Here is a 5,620-nt window from a genome sequence, read left to right on the forward strand (position 1 = left end):
AAAAGAGGCAGTCCCTTTATGTTGATCCATTTGGGGCTAGTGAGGAAGCATTAAAAAAATGCACTGCAGTAACCAGGTAAGGGGGGCCCTGGTGTGGAGGGTGTTCATAGAATTTTGAACGTGCTATTAATTATTCCTATGCTGCACAGGGCTTTCATGAGGCAGCGGGGTCACAACTGCTCACGCTGGTCCAGTCAAACAGTACCACACGCTCGACAAGTTGATGCAACCTCATGTGGTGTTATTGTGTGTAAAGTAAAGCCTGAAACATGCTTCTGCGTTTTCACGGGCCCGTAAGCGCAAGAGCCCTTCCGGGTCCCTTACGTGCTTATGTATCCCTCCTTACGTGCTGACGGGTGTCGACCCCCTTTTCTAAAATTTACGGCAAAGCTCCGCAAGCTCACTCAGCCCGCAAGGCTGTGATTGGTCTGCTCTACATCCCTTCTGGAGCTGCATTTCCGGTTTCATGCCCCATAATACCGGCAGAAATCACGGAAGATTTAGAAGAACGAATATGGACCAAATAGAAGAGCACTTGGCAGAAGATATCCGACAGTATGATCACTTGTATAACCTGTCACTGACTGGCGGATTTGTCCGCCAGAAAAAGGCTACGAGGAGCCGCAGTGGCTATGTAAATAAACAATCGACGAAGAAGAAAGAAGGCGTCTCTAAGGTCGTCTCGACAAAAAGCATTACTCCGCCTAGTGTTCTGGCGCGGAATTGCTTTGTAAGACGCGCAACGGTTGGGGAAGCATGAATGAAAACGAGTCTTGCGCCACAGCGGCGTGAAAAGACGCAGACGCAGTCGCAGAAGCATGTTTCAGGCTTAAGTGAAGGTGCTTGAATCAGTAAGTTGAGAAATAAATGGTTGGACCATTTACATATCCCTGTGTTTTCCACTTGTTTCTTGTTCCAGTTAGCAGACATGATTCTTAATGAAGAGGACATGGAGGACGTTTTTGACAAGACTTCCATTTTAAGGATGAGGTTGCAGATAGGCAAACGCCTGATCAAAGAAACAGGTTTGTCCCTTATTTGTTTTTATTAGCTATTGTAAAACGTGAGCTATTCATTAGGAAAAAATAACATAACTATGTTTCATGAACAGATGATTTGACCAACCTATGCCGAGCGTGTGGCTCATATGACACAGATGTGCAATGGGTAAGGCAGATTTTAAGCACTTTCGGTTGATGCATGTCTTAGTTATGGTACTGCCATACAGATTCTTTTCTCTACTTCCAGATTGCTTGCACACCTTGTGATCAATGGTTCCACAGAAGCTGTGTTGGGCAACCACCTGTGGAGGCACCTTTTTATTGCCCATTGTGTATTTAAACCTGTTTACTAGTATTTATTTTTAACCGGCTCCTTGCTTTTAAGGTAGCTTGATTGATTGATAAAATGTCGGACATGTTTACCCTCATCAATGCTGCTGAAAACTTTAATGTTGATGATGTTCTCCTACACTTGACATCTATTGCGCTTCTGTCCGTCCTGGGAGATGGATCCTCACATGTGTCTGAGGTTTCTACGTATTTTTACCCTGTTAAAAGGGTTTTTAGTAGTTTTTCATTACTCTTGTTGAGGGTTAAGGACAGAGGATGTCACATCATGTTAAAGCCCTATGAGACAAATTGTGATTTGTGAATATGGGCTATACAAATAAAATGTGATTGATTGATGAATGTGAAGATGAGTGCGCAGATGTCTATGTGTTGCATTTAGACACTCAATAAAAGACCTTACCCCAAACCTTGATACGAGTATTTTTTCCCGACTACAAGCTCTTACGAGCCTCTCATTACTCGTGTTTGTATACTTGCTTCATACCAACCATGATATCAAGGAGCACATGAAACGCAGACTTATAGTAAGCACGCAAACTCTTTTGTGGCTTCTGCTTTGTATGAGTGCAGGATACAGCCGTTTTCATGATGTCGTGCGTGTGCTAAGCACACGGGCGCAGCGGTGTCCAAATGTGTGACGTGTGACCGATAACTCTGAGTTTACGGTTACATTTTGACTGTCACAAGTTAACCTGGGCGTGTTCCCTGAAACAATAACTCATGTTAAGTTGTGCACAGGCTTCACAGTGATAAAGGCATACAGGTGAATCTATCATCTGTAACCTTATCAGTGGACAGTGCCATTGCCACTACGTTTATTTTTATGTGGACCACAGCAGATCGATTCCCGTGGTGGGATTTTTTCACATTTATATTTAGCCTCGTCACACATGTGTCATGTTGACAACACACTCGACACACTTCGGACAGATCATCTGTTGATTTCACATAGAAACAACACTTGACTTACAGAAGCTAACGAAAAACCAACACACCCGTTCTGTGATGTGCGTTTGGCTTGTTTTCATTCTCAGATGGCAGAACCTGATCATCGACAACAACGAGAACATCTTTTAAAATCCCGTCCGCTGACTTTAACCAGCAGCCACAGGAGGACACGTGAAGCTCCACACGTCCATTAGAAGCACGTTCACCAACTTAACTCATGAAAACACTGCTCAAGCTTCCGCCTTGTTGACGTGAGGGATGTTTACATGGACATGTTGTTTGGTGTGTGTGCGTTGTAATGATCACCAGCGACAAACAAAAGCACTTCGAGTGGAGCTGGTGACGCGTGTGTGTTCTTCAATGCTCCCTGTGTCTCCTATGAAGAGGAGCGTCAGATTTGTAAAGCCTGGTATTACGTTTAAAGCGTTTATTCTGTGTTCGGACTATCACCGGATGACATGGGCATTACCTTAAAGCACATCTGGTGATATACAGCTGACAAAGCAAAGAACGAGACATTTATCTAACGCGCGATGCAAATTTCAGCGACTCGGTGGCGTAGTGAGATCGTCATCAGGTACAGACGCTTATAGTGTTTCAGCTTGTTGTTTCGAATCCCGTTCAAGGTTTTTTTTACATTTGTTTTTACCAGTTAAATGCTTATTGCGGTCTCAACGTGATGCTGACACGGACACATGAACTCGTGAAGGGTTTTTGTAGGATTTTTATTTCAGCAATACCTTCAGTAGATCACCGCACTTCACACACAGGCGCTTTGTGAAAATGACGAATCTGCCACCGGCTCTTAAAAAACAGCCTCAACATCTGGAATGTCGCCAGAAGCCATGCCCGCTCTCTGTCTCTCACAACACACAAAGCTCTCTCCTAATAAACAAGAGATTTATCAATATACAACGTGGGGATTAATCATTCATTGATGACGTTTACATCATGTTTCATACCCAGGTTTGTCAGCTCACTCACGAGTGGCACTCGCAGTCAAAGTCTCGGGTGAGTCTCAGGACGAACACGTGCTAAGCGGTCGTGACCATGAATGCAGGGCTAACGCGCCACCTTGTGGTGGGGCCAGTAAACTCTCTCTAAATGACATACATGGGTCTGGTATCCATGTGGGTTACATATCATTCAAAAATCAATTAGCATTTTATGTTTGTAAGCAGCATATTTTGTTCTTCTCTTATACTTTCGATTCCGTCCTTATGAACTGCTCAATATGCTCGCGTTTCTAAAAACATTCTATTCCACAACTATTCATCGAATCTGCAGAAAAAAGAAACCAATTTTTCTGAGAAATGCATCACATGCCTCATTTTAACAAGACAATTGAAACTGCAGGTGTTTAATGCTGTTCTTATTGAACTGTGTTAAAGTGTAGGCAGAGACGGTCCAGTTCAGCTGAAGCGCTTCATGGAGCTCAAGTCATTTGTGTAACCACCAACAACAAGAAGCAATGTGCAACTGTTGTTTATCTTTTCCTCTGACCACTGATGTTCTGTTAGTCTCATAACACAAACTTTATGACAGTCAGGTTAGATAAATCCCACAAGTCTTCATGTTCACACCACAAGGTCCCCACAGTGGAGACACAGATTCACAGACACCTTTCAAATATGGACCTGGAACACGTGGAATTAATCCAAAATGTGTGGTGAAGAGTTCAGGTGATCAAACTTGACACTTTACTCATCTACATGGCCCTGAGAGGAGGTTCAAAATAACTGATACTCTGTGTGTGAGAGAGAGAGTTTACCCAGGATGAACCCTTCAAATATCCCTCACTAATATATGTTTATTTCTCAATTTCTAATCATTAGCTCCAGCCCCCGAACGGATACACAGTTTAGAGTATGGATGGATCATTTATTTATGTCAGAATGTTTATTTGGTCACAGGAGAGAGTGTATCACATGATGGAGCCTCTGGACAACGAGCACATCTGAAAACTGAAGGTGTGACTGTAAATCACAGGAGCAGTCACTGTGACTGGCAACACACACAGACACACTGTGAGGGGCCCAGCCGTAGAGCAGTGCCCCACATGGCTGAGGACAGCCAGACAAGAGAGATCAAGGGGTGTGGTGTTGGGTGGGCGGTACTACTCCAGAGGATCATCATAGGGAACTCCTCCCCTCTCAGGTGGCTCTGATTGTCCCTCACAGGTGGAGTGAATCAGCCGGGCAATCAGGAGCTATCTTTAACCTCAAACAAGGGAGTGAGAGGCCGGAGCTGCAGAGGAATGAAACCCAGACGCTTTTTGCCAAACAGTCTCAGGGTAAGAGGCCAGCGGCCTGCCTATTTTTGCATAAAAAGGAATAATTGCCGTCTCTCTCTCTTGTTGGATCAGGAAGAGCCCGACGGAGCCCCAGATGCAAACTGTCAAACGGGTGAAGTGTTTTGAGTTACCTTTGGACGCCCTCCTCCCTTTTCCCCTCAATTTATGTATAATTTATGTTATATTTACCACACACACACACACCAATGTATTATCCCTATATATATATATATATATATATATATATTGGGATAACTTATTTTTAAGTGATCACTGTTTATAAACAACATAAACTTCCCTACTCAAAATTAAAGAAACAAAAGACATTGTACTGACCTAACTCCTCAAGCAAACAAAACAGGAGAAAACATGGCTTGAACAGAAATGCTACCCACCCCTACCAAGAACGGGCTGGTACAAAAGAACAGTTTACAGAGTGTTGCACAAGGTGAGTCAGGCTGGAGGTCTGGCTGGCAGTGGCAAAGGAGAGAGGACGCAGGAGCTGTGGGAACCGTCCTCTTATCCTTCCCGCTTGGGCTGGAACCAATCAGCTCCCTGTCAACACACCTACCCACTCATCCACTCGTAGAGACACACCTGAAACACATCACACACAAGCATCACAGCAGAGAGAAAGACAGGCTGAGAGAGACAGAAATATCCACACAACCTCAAGGTTCTAACAGGAGTATTTTTTTTAGCATTTCTTTGGAGCGAACCTCATAACTATTACAATTTTAAATTGGTTTTGCTGAAAGCAAATCCTAATTTCTTAGCAGCTACACACGCAAAACAAAATTAACTTCCATTAGCTTGTCTGCTGAAGTATTACTTGTATCCATTTTACAATGACACATTTTTAGAAACATTTTGCCTTCTAAAACGTTAAGGCATTAGCCAAACCACAATGCAAACAAAAACAAATGAACACAAGTCAGTGTATTTACAGCTTTTGCTGCTCTGCCTGCCTCTTTGCAGTTATTCCCCGGTTTCTCACAAAATCCCTTATATTTTGCACTGTTTGTTG

The sequence above is a fragment of the Platichthys flesus genome, chromosome 4, assembly GCF_949316205.1.
Source record: "Platichthys flesus chromosome 4, fPlaFle2.1, whole genome shotgun sequence".
NCBI lineage: Eukaryota > Metazoa > Chordata > Actinopteri > Pleuronectiformes > Pleuronectidae > Platichthys > Platichthys flesus.